A 16,364-nucleotide genomic window follows, 5' to 3' on the forward strand; every position below is an offset into this window, starting at 1 on the left:
TACGTATAGATATTATAAAATGCATTCAATTATAAATATAATTAAATCTTGAGAATTATATTTATTTTTTATAATTTTATTACGTGTATTACATACACGCTATTTACATTATTATTTTTAAATTATTTTTCTAACCACAACCCATTGACTATACGTATAAGTTAATATTTTAGAAAAATATTAAATTCACTAACTTATAAACTTTATTGCGTGTTAGTCTATAGGCGTATATTTGAAAGATTTTTTTTATAGTGGGAGTAAAAGGTTGAGAAAGCGAGTATTTTACTGGACAAAGCATTAACAAATAAACACGATAACAGTTTGAATAGTTTATACATAGTTTAGAGAATATTTTTAGATAGAAATATAAAAAGCTCTATGTTATAATAATATGGAAGAAATGTCTTGAGTTCTTGACTGTCTAGGAAGGTTATCCTTGTCCGTAGTCACATCTCCATTAACGCATAGCTGAGAAACTGCGTTCACAAGTTACCGAGATAATGGTCTAAGATATTGACTACTTGTAAATGTTTAAATAAGTTGGTTAATATATTTTTAACTTTTTTTTTTATATATCACAATTTATTTCATTTTCGACAGTTCTTGATTGTGTTTCTATCTTTGAATACAGTGATCTCCAGCTGAATATTGATTTTATAAAAGTCAACTATTTTAATTTGAGTATTACTGGTAATATGATATTATAATGTCACAGAACATGAAGAGAAATAAGTTTCAGCACAGTTTTATCATACTGTTACCATGGAAAAATATAATATGCATTCATTGAATGAAAATAAATAATATTATTATAATGGCATATTTTTCAAAACTTGAAACAAATTATTAAAATATTTTTTTATTTATAAAACTAATGACAAAATTAAAATAAATATATATAATATATTATTTTTATACTTTGAGCATCTTGGTAAGTTATACTCAAGAGGCTAAATACTAAATAGTTACAATAATTTTCTATAGTCTCCCCCTCCCCAAGCACTTAGTTTATCTAATTATGGTAAAGTCATTATTCATTCTTTGTTCAAAACAGTTTGAGAATTTAATTTTAAAAGCACTATTTTATTTAAACATGGTAAACCTTATCGCGTGAGTTATCCTAAAAACTAAATCTGTATTTCTCATTCACAGGCATTTTTTTAATTTTTATATTTTTAATTTAAAAATTTTGTTAAGCTTAAAGTCTTTTACGAAGTTTACAATTGTTTCGACTATATAGAGCGTAAAATTTGTATAGGTATTATTAAATTATTGAATATTTGGCTCACTAAGCAATTTCCCGAGCAACCAGCTGTTCCGATAAGTGATGGGATACGGCCATAAAAAGAAAAGAAAATGATTGAATATTGACAAATATAATTATTTCTATCAAATTAAACTAATTGAACAACGCTGTTCATAAACAGTTTGTTGATTTACAAAAATTCCAAGACATACTGTATTATGATGTTGTTATTTATTTTAAATAAAAGTTTATTGAATAGCTAAAAATACATAATATACATGCAACTAGATTATACATGAAAAAGGTGGATGTGTATAGCTTTGCTGCAGTGATAGATATCACACGATTTGATCCCAACGCCTTTTTTTATATTTTTCACTCTTATTATACGCAAACGTGTTTATAAATAATATATAAGAAGTCAGGGTATTACAATATACTTCTACGCTCAATATTGGTATTTTAAATTTATCATATTTCTCTGAGAAATCGGTATTTTATATCTTATGGAAGTGCGCACGTGCGTGTTGTTTCCTCTTCGTATTTATCATTATTTATTTAAAATAAAGGTCTCGACCACCGGTGTGTGCGTACAGCTACTGTAATATGCTAATATAGACTTTTTAAGTTAGTGCCTCGTTTTTCTTAGACGATAACGGGTAAAACCGTAATTTTTGACTGCAGGTAGATATTTCAAAACCGATTTAATATATCATGTATACAATATACATATAAGTAGGTGTATAACCTTTGTATGATAAACGATTTCAGTTGTTACGTTGTCATAAGGTCCGTTTTGCCGGTTAATATTATGCACTCCAATAATATGATTGTATGATAAGTTAGATAATAGTATAATACCGTAAAAACCACTATAAACAAATATGTTTCATTTTCTGTTAAACTAGTACTTATGGATTGATAATATCATAAATCAATTTATAAGTGTATAAGATAATTAGGTATCAATTTTTATGTTTCCAGAATAAACATTTGAATTAACTGCTCAAGGCTAAGGAATTAGTGTAGAATGTTGATTAAATATACTTTATTTTCTAAAATAGTCATTTTTGAGATGACTAAAAAAATTTAAAAGTTCAAAGCTGTCTTATAGATAGGAAAATATAAACACATTAACTTATATTTATGTAAATTAATTGATAGTTAGTTTATTTAATTTAAAAAATAAAAACTTTTACTTTATTCTATACTGTAAAGTGATATCAAATAACTTACAAAATTATTAATGATACAGAAATTTGGTTTTTTTTTTTTATTATTTCTATAAGTTATGATACTCAAGAAGTATTATTATATTAATATTTGAAACAATAATGTCAATCAGCTCTTTTTAAAAATAAAAATTAATTTGGCTGGATACAATTGATACAATACCATACCCTTTGTAATTACGTCACTGTTTAGTCGCACTAACAATATATAATTTATACAACTATAATTCTTTTAATATTATAAAACTCACCAAATTAATTTTTAGTGTTAGATGGCCTTTTGAAAAGTATATGTAAAAGTAGGGTTTGGAATGTATGAAATGTTAAAAAATGACTTTCAACTATCTCTCAAAAAAAAGAAGTATTTTACTTTAAATTAGTGTATTCACTACCAGAAAAATACGATTAATAAATATTATTATAATATTTGCAAAATAATAATTTTAATTTTTTCATACTGTTTTGAATCGAGATGTGTGTAGGGTCACCGAGTAAATTATGTGATGAAAACGAATCAAATAGCACGTGGATATGCGTCAGGTTAGGTTGATTTACGAAACAGTTTCTTTGATTTTGTTATTTTTAGATTTTTCAATTCACTATTTTAGAAATCGATTTATGCATATAATACCAATTACCAACTATATTCCAATACTGAATGTAAAGTTTTAATAATTTAGTGCAAACACAGAATGAACGAGATAATTTTTTGCAGCATCAAATAAATGTTTCACTTCAGAGGAATGATTATTTTTATGGCGTTGGTCTTGCGAGTTGAGACGTATTTATTTTAAATAAAAACAATATATAAATTTATTGTGCAACAGTTGTCTGTACGTTGTAATATCATACAAATGCTTTTCTAATCTATAACAGTATAAATATATAATATAATATATGAGTTCATAACAGTGTACACTTTTATTATTTGTAAATAATGTAGTATAACAACAATTTTTGATTTTTAATAGATAATTGTTCTAATTAAGTTACCAACGTTTTTGTTGATAACACAATTATAACGTTTCGATAAATAAAGTAGTTATTTATGTTATAAAATCATACAGAATTCATTAAAGTATTGACAAATATTCTCTGTTGAGATTCGATGAAAGCAATGGATCATGTCGATAGATTGATTAAAAAAGTTTAATAAAGAATTTATTTCATGGAAAGATAAATAACTAATTTAATTTGAGTGACTTTTATAGTAAAAAATGATTTTTAAAATATAATATTATGTTGCGCAGTAAATTTTAATATTTGTGTAATAAAAACGAACGATGTTTGTTACTACCGTCTACATTTAACGTATTTCGCATTTGTGAAATTCTATAAAGTTCACAAAAAAAAAAAAAAAATAACTACGCAGTTTTCAACTAATAATTGATCAGTTATACAATAAAATATAAAATACGTTTATTATTTTGTTTATATTTGTTACTATCAGCTCTCGTGTATTAATCATATAATTTAAACCTAGAAATGATTTTTTTTTGTTTTTATGTCTAATATACTTTGAAATATCAGGTAATATGATAGATAGGTTGATAGGTATAGTATAATAGAATATTAATTATATGATAACTTAGATAATAGATTATAATACTTGTACTTAAATATTATAATTCTAAGTATAATATGATTTGAAAAAGACGAAAGTAATCACTTATATAATGCGATAGACACCAACCTATTCTGACTATAGAGTATAGATACTAACTTGTAACGACCAAGCATAAATCTCAATAGCTCATCGAAATGAAAAGAAGCAAGTAAAATTTAATACTTTAGGTTAAAATACTGTTTATGTGCTATTAATAAAATAATAATATTCATTGGTTTTATTTTAATATGCAATTATTTCGAATTTAAATAAAAAATATTATTAGACTTAAATAGTACTCCGAATACTACTATTCGGAATACTTTAGAGCAGGGGTCTCCAACCTTTTTTTACGGTGGGCCAAATTTGGTATACGCTTTGGCATCGCGGGCCAAAATTTTTAGAAATGTGTGGTCTAAAAAAAAAAAAAATCGTTGTCTATCTAGGAATAGATAGGTTATGAAATTGAAAAATAAATAAGAATAGATAAGATTTATTTAAAAAATGTATGTTTATTTATATAATTTTTTATTTTATATTTCAAAACAATCAAAACATTAATTAGCTTGGCAGGCCGGATCCGGCCGCGGGCCGTAGGTTGGAGACCCCCTGCTTTAGAGTATTGTTTCCTACATTTATTAAATGCTGTAGTCTGAATTAATTTTAAAATGTTTTGAATATTTTTATATGATTCATAAAATACTTATATAATTTAATACTTATTATTATGTTGTAAATCATAAAATATTACAGTTATATTATAATATAAATACAAATAAATATAATATTATAACATTGGTCGTTATTTCATATTTTCCCGAAGACAAGTATCCTTTTTTATTATCTAAAACAGTGATTCTCAAACTACTAGTGCTACACGAAAGCCGCATGGTGGTAGAACGAAAAATTAAAAATAAATATTCGATTCTGATCTTATTCAAAATTTGTTATTTAATTCAAGTCTTGATTAAAAAAAACTAATAAATAAAAACAATTATATTATAGAAATTTACTGCCATATTATTTAAAATAAATGTATTTAACTAAAAAGTTAAGTATTTAATTGTACTATTTGGATCGTTTTATTTTTAGTCATTAGTGGTACGTGACTGATTAAAAATACACCTGAGTAGAATGCAAAAAAAAAGTTTGAGAACCTCTGATCTAAAACAACTTTTTATTTAAGTTACTTGGAATTGGAATACTTTTTAGTATTTCAAATCTTTAATCGGAATACTAGATTTTTATGAAGTCATCGAGCATTTACAATTCCAAATACTTTTTAGAAATATATTAATCATGTCTGAATAATACACAATATACAAGCATACATTATGTAATTGTATACACAAAACAAAACCATCAATAATAATATATAATATTGTGTATAGGTACGTTTTTAACTATAATTATTTCAATTTCAGCTTAGCTATGGCCGCAGCAGCGGGCTTCTTTGATGTTTATTATAAGGTCGCCTTCAAAAACTCGACGGAGCCGCAGAGGTTAAAATTTAATTAATCAATAAAAATTAATCGGCTGATTTGTTGGCGTATTTACCACTTTTACAGTTGGAACCGGACGGTTTCTTTAACATTCAATTTTGAGCCGTTATTATCAGCAACAACGTGGAGAAGAAAATGAAATATTTAATAATTACTGTATATTAATAAACTATTACATCATGTTATTGTTAATTGTTAAAAAATACGATTTTGTAATCAAGTTCCCTAGCATTTACCGACGTAATGCAATGTTAGAAAAACGCACAAATTTCAATACTGCTTAGAATAAATATTAGGAACATTATTATTAATATAGGGTTAGGATTTTAATGATCTTAATTAAAATCTCCAAAATAAATGCATACAAATATCCAAAATAAATCCTTTAACTACTAACCTTTATTTTCTGTTTATAGAACCAACGACGCCGAGAGAACTGTTTTCACATTACTTCCTCAACTAACCTAAAATAACTTTTAGTAACTTATTAGTTTGATTATTATTTATATTATGTATATCTTTCGTTTGATCTTATCTGAAATGCAAAGTACTTACTGCATACTTAATTCGTGGATTATAATTAAATAATAATATATTATTAATAAATATCTAATAAAGTCTAAAAGTAAAAATGCCTGTGTCTATGTCTAACCAATAAGCATTAACCAAGCCATTTACTTCTTATTAACTTATTAAATAATCAATTATTTTTATTAGCTTAGCCGTTTAGGTGAATGACGAAAAACATTAACAAATTTAAGTTATGTTACTTTTAGATTTAGACCAATTACTTTTTAATTAGTAAAACTTAAGTTTAAATTAATGAATACTGGATTATTTAAAAATGTTATACTTTTTTTCTTTATACCTATATATATATATATATATATTTGAAATAGTTTTGAAACAAAGTCCTGAATTTACTTTGTCATTACATGTTATATATATGTACTTCTATTATGCTTGATAATTTATCGTATGATAAACTATAAACTATTATGCTAATATATTAGTGGCAGATGCAGGGGGGGGGGTTCAAACCCCCTCCGAAATGAATGGATGATTAATTTCAAACGTAGTTATTCTCACTTAGGATCCTTCAAAAAATTCTAATTTTTTCACACCCCCCCCCCCCGCCAACATTTTTTTTCCTGCGTCTACCCCCGTAATATGTTATGCATTAATGCACTATAATACTATATCATTGCACAAATCAATCAAAACGTTTTTCTATATCAATGTTATATATTATATCTATTCTTTGAATCTTCTGATTTTCGCGATCGAATATAAATGCAAAATTGATAAATTAAACGTAAAGAGAAATTTAGTAATTTTTTTAACTTCAGTACTACTTTTTTTCGTACTTCTTTCTACACAATCAATATAAATATTAAATTTTGACTGTAAATGTATTACATTATGTTTTATAATTAAATAAAAAAAAATAAATTCAACAAATAAAAAAAACCCATTTTAATATCAAAGAACACGATCTCAGCCCTCAGGACACAGCGCTTTTCAGTTTATCATTACTTTTGTTATTTAGATTAGTAAATTAGTTATAAAAATAGTTTTAAAACAAAATACAATACTCGTCCGATAAAATTATAAATACAATATGTTTATTCAAAAGTGCCACAAAAAGCGACACACTCTTCCAACCTTGCAGTTTATAGGACATTAGGACCACTGGACACAAAATACACATTTGAAATGGTCTCAGTGTATAAGAGTAATATTATATGAATCCACAGCCACACATGGAGATTTTGAAACCCTTGTAAACTTGACAGCGCAACATTAGCAGACATACATCTAATTAATCCAACAAATTTGTTGGTCGATTTGTTGGACACTGTTGGACAACTTTTAAAATTGTTGGACATAACATTTTTAACAAGCATGTTCACTCCGTTCTTGATTCATTTATAAAATTATGATTTTTGGTATGTTTAAATGTACAATGTACATACTTCTAAAATCAATTGACTTTATAAGTTATATGAATATATATATCATACACATTTTTTACAGCATTTAAAGACTATAGGTGATTATGACCATGTTAAATTAAGGTTTTGTTTGGGTTTTTATACAAGCCCAGCATTATAAATATTACATATCTATACATTATGTATAGACTAAAATTTATGTTATAATAACTCCTTATTATAAATAGTCAAAGGAATTTTTCTAATGAGCTTTTGAATTTTATGTGGACTGTAATTTGTTTGTTCGTGTTCATACGGTTTCCGTTGAGAGTTGTATATGTTGGTCCTTATCGAGACACAAGTGTATTCGCTGTTTTGTGCTCCACACCCGTATTTAAAAGCTCGGTCTCATCTTCTGCTTCGATTACGACAGGCAATATACGGAGGTCTTAATTTAAACGTTTTCGGAGAATCCTGGCTTAGTTGCACGGCGATTAACGGAGACGCCCGGAGGCGGTCGTTGTTATGTTTCGGGAATCCCGACGTCGCGCGGTACGCATAGAATTTCGAGATGCCCCGTGGCATTTTTTGTATATGATTGCCTGTAGTAGTCCGTTGTCGGTCTTTGTCACCGTACACGGTCACGCACTTGCCCCGTGTAATGTGCGCAGTGATTAAACGCCGGTGTGGTGGTATGTTGTCGAGCCTCACGGTTTAACCCTTTGATTTGTCTGAGGCTCCTTAGATTGGTCAAAGTTATAACTTAGGTTTATAACTAAATAGTTATACCTATAGTTTGTATCTGTAATCTAATAAATGTGCTGTATTAGCTCATCGCGACATTTCGCATCGTTACGTGCATAACAAGCATTACAATATAATAATCATTTATCATTATCGCCGAATGCATAATAAATGGTAACCAAGAATAGATCGATTGGAAAAGTTTTGCACGTGACGTACCTTATTGCAACCGGTGGATGCCACCTGTTAAACCCACGCTCCACAAAACTCTATTTTCCTCTGACCCGAATAGTCCATTGTAGTACCCCCCTCCCCCAACGACAAACATTCCATAATAATATTCAGCATTTATTCACTTTCGATGATCGGTATGTTAGAATGCCGACCTACTATATCCGGAAAGCTCGTGTATTACGCAGTAAATATTGACCCAGCCTAAGATAATACGTAATAGATAATTAGGTATGATAATATATTACTTTGAAGAATTTCCTACCAATAAAATGTAACATTGCTCGTCATTTTACACATAATAATATGCTTCGAGTGGTTCGAACAACAATAATAATAACATAACAACAAAAATAATAAAATATATACTTAGGTTACTTAAGTGAATAATTCTTAGAAATCAAGATATGGTTCGGTTGAGTCATTGAGATCATTGAGTATTCAACGAGACGACGACGTGTATAAATGGTCAACGGCCATCGTTCTCCATTGAAACTGATAAATGAAAAATTTCACGGTTTCGTTGGTTATGTAAACTATACAGTATACATAGACTGAAGTCATGGTTAGGTATGGTTAATCATCTGTCGCCATGACTGGTTTAAAATCGGTGACCATTTCATGTACGATATTATGGTCAGTAATCACTAATCACTATAGATTGATCCAAAATCCAAATCGACCAAATTAAACAGAAACGCATTCCAATCCATTATTGCAATCACAGTTTTGAGGGCTTGTTGTTCAAATATTTTAAAAGCCCTTAGTCCGTAGACATTTTGTAATAATATTATAGCAACGAATAGGATTTGGGCTAGACTTAATAAATTGCACCTTTTTTTAAAATCAGCTCATAAATTACCATTAATCTACAATAGTTTTATTTCCATTAGATGTTTTATTATTATTTTATTTAATAGCTATGGGTTGAATTTAAATTTTAATACGGGGTTCACATTTTGTGTTTTGTTCCACATGTTCAATACGTACGAGAGGATACTTTGGTAAACACTTGGAAATGAATATTATATAATGAACTTTATGTGGCACGACATAATGGGAACTCAGGTAACAAACCTACTTGAGATTATAATATTACAGGCCATTGCGTTTCGTGCCCGCGAGATGTGGTTCACGGGTACTTGAAATCGATTCAAACGGTGTGCTATTGGTTAAGCGGGGGAACGAAATCAAAATAATATTTATGCGGACGGTAAACAGATAGTAAACACGGAAATGGGTACCTACCGTAGAGAACAACGAGTTTCTTAAAATCGATATTTGGCACCAAATATCATCGTATTGTATGCATTTCTATTTTTGTTGTATGAATTATAAATTGTGTTTCAAAAACAGGCCTGTAACACCCACTTGATGAATTATCTCTGTGGTTTTCAAGATATTGTTCACCCTAATTTTAGTAAAAAGTGTAATAACCTTAATACACATCAACAACCTAGAAATTCAATGGAACTGTAATCTGTAAGGATGAGTTGGTGGAATACTAGAAAGATATTATACCTATTGACGAAAATCAACCTAAAAATGTCACTAAAAAATAAAAACAGTAACAACTAACCAACGGATACACCATTTTGAAAATTATACAACCTTAATTAAATCATATAACTTAATGCTGCCGATAAAATGTTCTCTACTGCTTTATACGGAAATAATAAAACTAAAAAAATCAAAAAAAAATCTGAGCCACTCGGGGATTGCCACGGTAAAGCTATATTGCATACCAATTTTGTAGCTATATATCATGTATTTATAACTATTTATTTTTTGTATGGTATTATAATCCAAGTTACACGTTTTAAGCGCGGTGATCGAAAAGAAAAATATTGAATGGATTGTATGTTTAAGGAGGATCTAAACAGCACAATTCTGCCCGGATGGGTGTTGCAGACTGTTGCTACAGAAACAGAATAACTGTGTAGAACACTGAGACGATTTTATGCTCCGCACTCGTATTTATAAGCCTGGTCTCGCCCGCTGCGTAATCGTCATAATTGTCTGTGATAGGTTATTGCGCGTGGTCGCACGGCGGCGATAGCGCTGGTTGCCCGCGGGATTGTCAGCAGCAGCCGAATCAGGAACAGAACACGGCACAGACGCCGGGCGGTGGCCAGTACCTGTGAGGACAGGTCCATGAATAGCGCGCCGTGTTTGTTGCGGCCGGTCCCGTGTTCTGTGATGGACCGGAGGGCGCCCGCCAGCAGAGTCAGGAACAGAACACGGCACCGATGCCGTCGACCGCAGATAATAATAATAATAATAATAATGAGATCTTACGTCTTACGGTTTTTCAGTAGGAAAAATATTTTTTCAGTCAGACCCGCTAAGCAATAGCTTTAAAATTACAAGCTCTCCCAAATAAATTCCTGAAAATTCTTCCTGATCCGTGTGTAATAAATAATATCACCATACCTGATAAATATGAGCATTAAATAAATTAAAAAACGTCTACAGCATACGAAATAAAACTAAAAATGTCATGGTCCCCCGAACTCAGATTAAAAATTAAAACCATACATATCTTTAAAAGTACAACGGAATACCAACTTGCTACAGATAACTACTAATAAAGATATTTATCTATGTATAATTTGTATAATATTGTACAAATGTTGACACGATTAATTATTCGGTAAAACAAATTAATAGTTAATTTGAGGTTGCTTACGGCAACATCGAGTCACATTGTTTGAAATAGTCAATATCATAGAAATTCTGTGAACTATAATACACCGTAGCCACACGATTACACGAGTATTAGACAGTGATAGACCACTGGCACACGCGAACTACATTGCGGTAGTCAGAAGTAAACACGATAGACGCGGAGAACTAGGGTGTCAAAAACCATGATTTCCCTAGATTGACAACGAAAAATATTGCGATTACCTACTCGCAAGTATACAGGATGCTTTACCAAACATTCTTAACCCCACCGCGTTTTTCCCTTTAATAATTTATTTATATAAATTCTAAATTTTTTTAATTTTTTTAATAAACTTACAGTATTTTTGTATTACTTAAGGAATGTCCTGCAGTCCTTCAAACCCATGTTATGTTTTCAAAATGAGAACTCCCTTTTTTTCTGTAAATTATCTAGTGGATACATTTTTGAAAATTTTAATGTACCTATTTAAAATTCGAATAAGTAGTACTCAGTTATTCAAATGTTTTAAATATTATAAAGATACTATAATCCATAAAAATGATTTTACAAAAAGATAAAATAAATATAATATTGGATCTAGTATTTATTATGTACTTGAACCATTTTTAATAAATTATAAAATATCTTATGGATTAATATTAAATACTAACATTTTAAAAACCAAATATATTGTAGATCTATTATAACCTTAATATATTTCTTTCTTTTATTGTTTAAAAAAAGTATATAATATACATAATCGTTTTTAAATATATCATTTTTGGTTATTTATCTTCTTTAAGTTATTTTTGTGTTGGATATAGAGTTAAAGATTTTTTTTTAAATTTGGATTGTAAATTATAAAACTAATAAACAAATAAAATTAACTTTATATTTTATTCAACACTAGTATACGAAAAAAAAAATACTGTATAAAAATGATTCAACGTAACATAAAACATCTATGAATAAACAATACTTTTAATAAAATATGAAAAAAATTATTAACATTGTATAATGTATACATTAACAACTAGGTTTATAGTAGATTACGTCATACTCATTCATTCTATTCATTTATTATTCTATTTTTTTTACTTTTGTTTTTATAGTACAAAAATTTCTGTTTAACGTCAAAATCCAATAAACTAAATATATTGGGCCCAGGATGGTCTATGGATTTTTGACCTCAAATTGTTTTTACGTAATTCATTTTAGCGTTGTTGTTTTTTTATAAATGTATTGCTATTTTTATTATTGACATGACGTATAATTTATGTCTTATGGCGTGAGTCATTCTGTGAATTTGTGCGACACCAAAAATGTTACCACTCGAGATGGTGATTGTCTATAGCAACCGGTTGCCATGTAAAAATTTAAAAATTTAAAAAAAAATAATAAGAATAATAAAAAAAAAATGTATTAAATTTACAGTTTAATCCTCTTCTCCTCGTATCTAATACCTAATTTATTGACATCGACATTCTTATGTCAACTGTATTCAGTAGAAACAAAACATGTACATGTACCGATGTACCTGCATGTAGTATAGATAAAAATAGTTTTTACTACCCACTTCATCGAAATTTTTTTGTAAACCAATCTTATTGGCAAAACTTTAAAATCTTTTTAATTTTGATTCGTAAAATATTTCACACTTTTTATATTTAGATAGATTCTTATAATTTTATTTTGTTGAAGTTGTAATGGGTGTAAACAATTTTTGGATAATCCACCCCATAATAAACTTCTATATTTGAAAACCTCCTGATATAAGGCTAAATGTATATTGTGTATTAAATTTGAAGGCAAGATATTTTTTAGTTTTTAAAATTTACGAATCTAAGAACGACAAACGTATCCATATTACTTTATTGTTTATATGTAAATTCTATCTTAAGTTGCTATTGAATGTTAGGTATTTCTTAAATATCTGGTACAATGACCTATAGACATATTTTTTACAGATACCTATCACATATTATTATCATTGTATTTAGAGAAATTTTTACAAAAATGTACAATAAGTTTGTCAAAAAAAATTATCGAATTATATCTATAATCTATATACAATTATACATAATAACTATAAGGTCATAAAATAGGTAATTTTTATACATTTTTTTTAAAAAAGTTCAATATCTTAAAAATTAATCTTTCAAATGTTTATTTTGATTAGTCAACATTTTCAAAAAAATTATTAAAATCGTTTTTATTTGAAAAACAATTGTATCATCAGAAATACAGAATACTCCTGAAGTAGTACAAAAACATCTTGAAAATTTAAAAAAAGATTATATTAAGTATATTGAAAATTTCCAAAAAATTAGAATTTATTTACAATTTGGACCACAGTCATCGAAATTATATTGTGGTTAAGGCGACCATATATATATAATTTACGTTACTCGCGAGCCGGTAACCGCTATAATTTCCGAGCGTCAACTGTTAGTCGTCATCTGGGGAAACTGCGGTTGTCCAAAAAGTGTTGTGTAGTGCGATGACATCTCAGTGAGAAGTCTACAGAATTATGTGCGTATATTTCTTAGTATCATTATCGCCTCTTATAGCTCTGGTCCGTCATCCCCTCACCCGTTTCCCGAGAATTTTATGAGGAAGGTATGAAGTAAATAAGTCTGCACTTGCGTTTATTAGACACAGGTTCCTCGCGGCTCGTACTAGGTTGCCTTTACATAAGTTATTAATTTGTTTTTTTGCAGTTGAGCTTAATTATAATTTGTTTATTGTTAGGTAAAACAACTTTTTTAGTTGGCTTGTTAAATAAATAAATAAATAAATAAATATAATCATAGCGAGATTGCTAAGATCGAAAATTCCGTGAAAAATAATTTAAAGACAGTCGATATATTTATACATATAAGTTATAAATTTAAATAAGATGATAGTGTTTTACTGCTTTGTATAAAAATCAATGTTGGGCAAGTAAATGATTTTTTCATTTTAATTATTTAAAGTTAAAAGGTTGATAAAATTCGTAAAAATATCATAAAAGTTTATAAATTGTTTGATTTTTACTTTTTATAGCTAAGGCTTGAAAATTTAATACAAAGTTAATCATAAATATTTCATAATGAAACTCAAAAATATAAAAATTTTAATAAATATTTTTCATACATAGATACTTGAAGTTTTAACTTTGACGAAATTGGATATTTAACATGAAATAACGATTTTAGTTATTTTGTCGGAATTCAAATATGTTTAATCATAGGGAAATGAAATTATTTCGTATACTATTATATTTTAGTTTTCCCAAAGACATTTGCAAAATTTAATTTAATTTTAGCTATTTCTTATTGCATTACTAGTAGTAAAATAAATTACTATAATAGCAATGTATAAATGATAAAATAAACATAGTAGTATAGACTGACGACCGTCTTCGCTCAGAATTGTTTTTCGTATGCGATGTACAATAATATTATTTATCATTAAATTCAAATCTAACATATCCATATTAGTGACAATGATTCTACCTATTTTTCCACTTATTAAATTCATATAAACATTTAAATTTACTAATTAATAAACTGGTTTCTATCTATAAGTAAAAATACGGAATTCTTAGTAATCATAATCTATTTATTCAAACGATATATTATTCTATATTCTGCGACATATAACTATATTAATAATTATAAAAATAAAATAGTAATAAACAAAAATATATTTCTGGGTATTATGGAAATTCAAAATAAACTGGATTGGGAATCCCAAGTCGATTTGAGTGAACGTTCAGGCAAATGATTGGGTTAATGTTAAGTTGATTAGCTGAAATTAATAATAAAACTCGTTTATAACGCACAATCTTTTAAAAATTATTATTATTGTATTATTACAGCGTGTAGACGTTTTAAAATAAGATATTTCGACTCTAACTGCAGACCTTTAAAATACTGCCAACTTTATCGTAAAAATAATTTTACACATACCTACCTATTATAAATAATATGATATAATCAAATGCGAAAACTCCACGAAATTCATCAATATACAAAACGAATAATTCGAATAATGGCAATAATCGCAATAAAAATAATAACCGAACGTCCATAATATGATTTCGGTCAGGTATAAAATGTTTCAGGAGAAAAAAATCACGTCTATCTCGCATTTGATCTGCTCGGGAACGACGGACGAAAATTTTTTTCGATCTCCGCAATAGTATAATAATATTAATATAACAACGCGCGCGGTATGTCGGCGCAAACCCTGACGGTTCTCTGGGTTGTGTGCGTACGCGATGGTAGCGGGCGAATATATATATTTTATATATGGCGTAATATATATTGTATATAATATTATACGGATTGCACCGTGCGGAGCGAACCCCGTCCCGTCCGTTCCGCCACACCGTCAAACGAGCTCGCCGTCCGGGAATTCCATCCGCAAAGTATGCTAGTTATACATGTGTCATGTATACCTACGACCTTTCGAAAACCTGCGCAGGTCCGTCGCGGGCCTATACGAGCTTTTTTCTAGTCGGTGGTATATACGTAGGTACCTGTATTATATATACATACCGCGTGGTATATAAGCACTGGTTACATTTATATATGCACTACGCGTACTGTCGATATCTGTAAAAAAAAAAAAAAAAGGTATTTTTTAAAATATTTATTTTTACGTAAGTGTAACCTTCGAACAAAACAGCATGCAGCACATTAGCTAACATCGCATTCATCGCAGGATAAAGGTGGTGCTCGCTTTATACGTACATTTATACTTACGTGCATCATCGGGGTGAAAATATTTCACGCTACCACCCACCACTGCACAAGTCACTGAAAAATATAGAATACGGTATACGTAGTACGATATTAAAATAAAAAACAAAATATTAATATATTTGATAAAATCATAAAATATTGTGCAACATAAGTACTAAGTAGGTAGGTACGTCGTACATACTATCTATGTTATTTTTATTTCTATGGAACGAGCAAACGCGTGAGTCCGCGTATTTGTGCTGCGATTGCACGTGTACGACTTTAATGGACATAATATAATTTAGACAATAACAAAAATAGTTATTTACGCCTATCGTTTCAATGAAAAAATACAAACTAAAAAGTGATTTAATTACCAATTGATATTCCTCCGTCGACTTTTACATGCGTGTCTTATTCGTTTAAAATGTTTATTGGTTACTGCCGAACATCGGGTTAAATATGGCAAGG

General features: G+C 28.6%; 1 long non-coding RNA gene across 2 annotated transcripts in view; it reads left to right on the forward strand.

Annotated features, from left to right (window-relative positions):
• Positions 1–6,218, forward strand: part of LOC114122423 (uncharacterized) — a 41,839-nt gene extending 35,621 nt beyond the window's left edge. For both annotated transcript variants that reach the window (XR_007604025.1, XR_007604026.1), the window contains exon 4: positions 5,509–6,218. This is a non-coding gene — a long non-coding RNA (uncharacterized LOC114122423). The remainder of the gene's footprint in view (positions 1–5,508) is intronic.
• Positions 6,219–16,364: the final 10,146 nt, after the last annotated feature.

Source organism: Aphis gossypii, chromosome 2 (assembly GCF_020184175.1).
Source record: "Aphis gossypii isolate Hap1 chromosome 2, ASM2018417v2, whole genome shotgun sequence".
Classification (NCBI taxonomy): domain Eukaryota; kingdom Metazoa; phylum Arthropoda; class Insecta; order Hemiptera; family Aphididae; genus Aphis; species Aphis gossypii.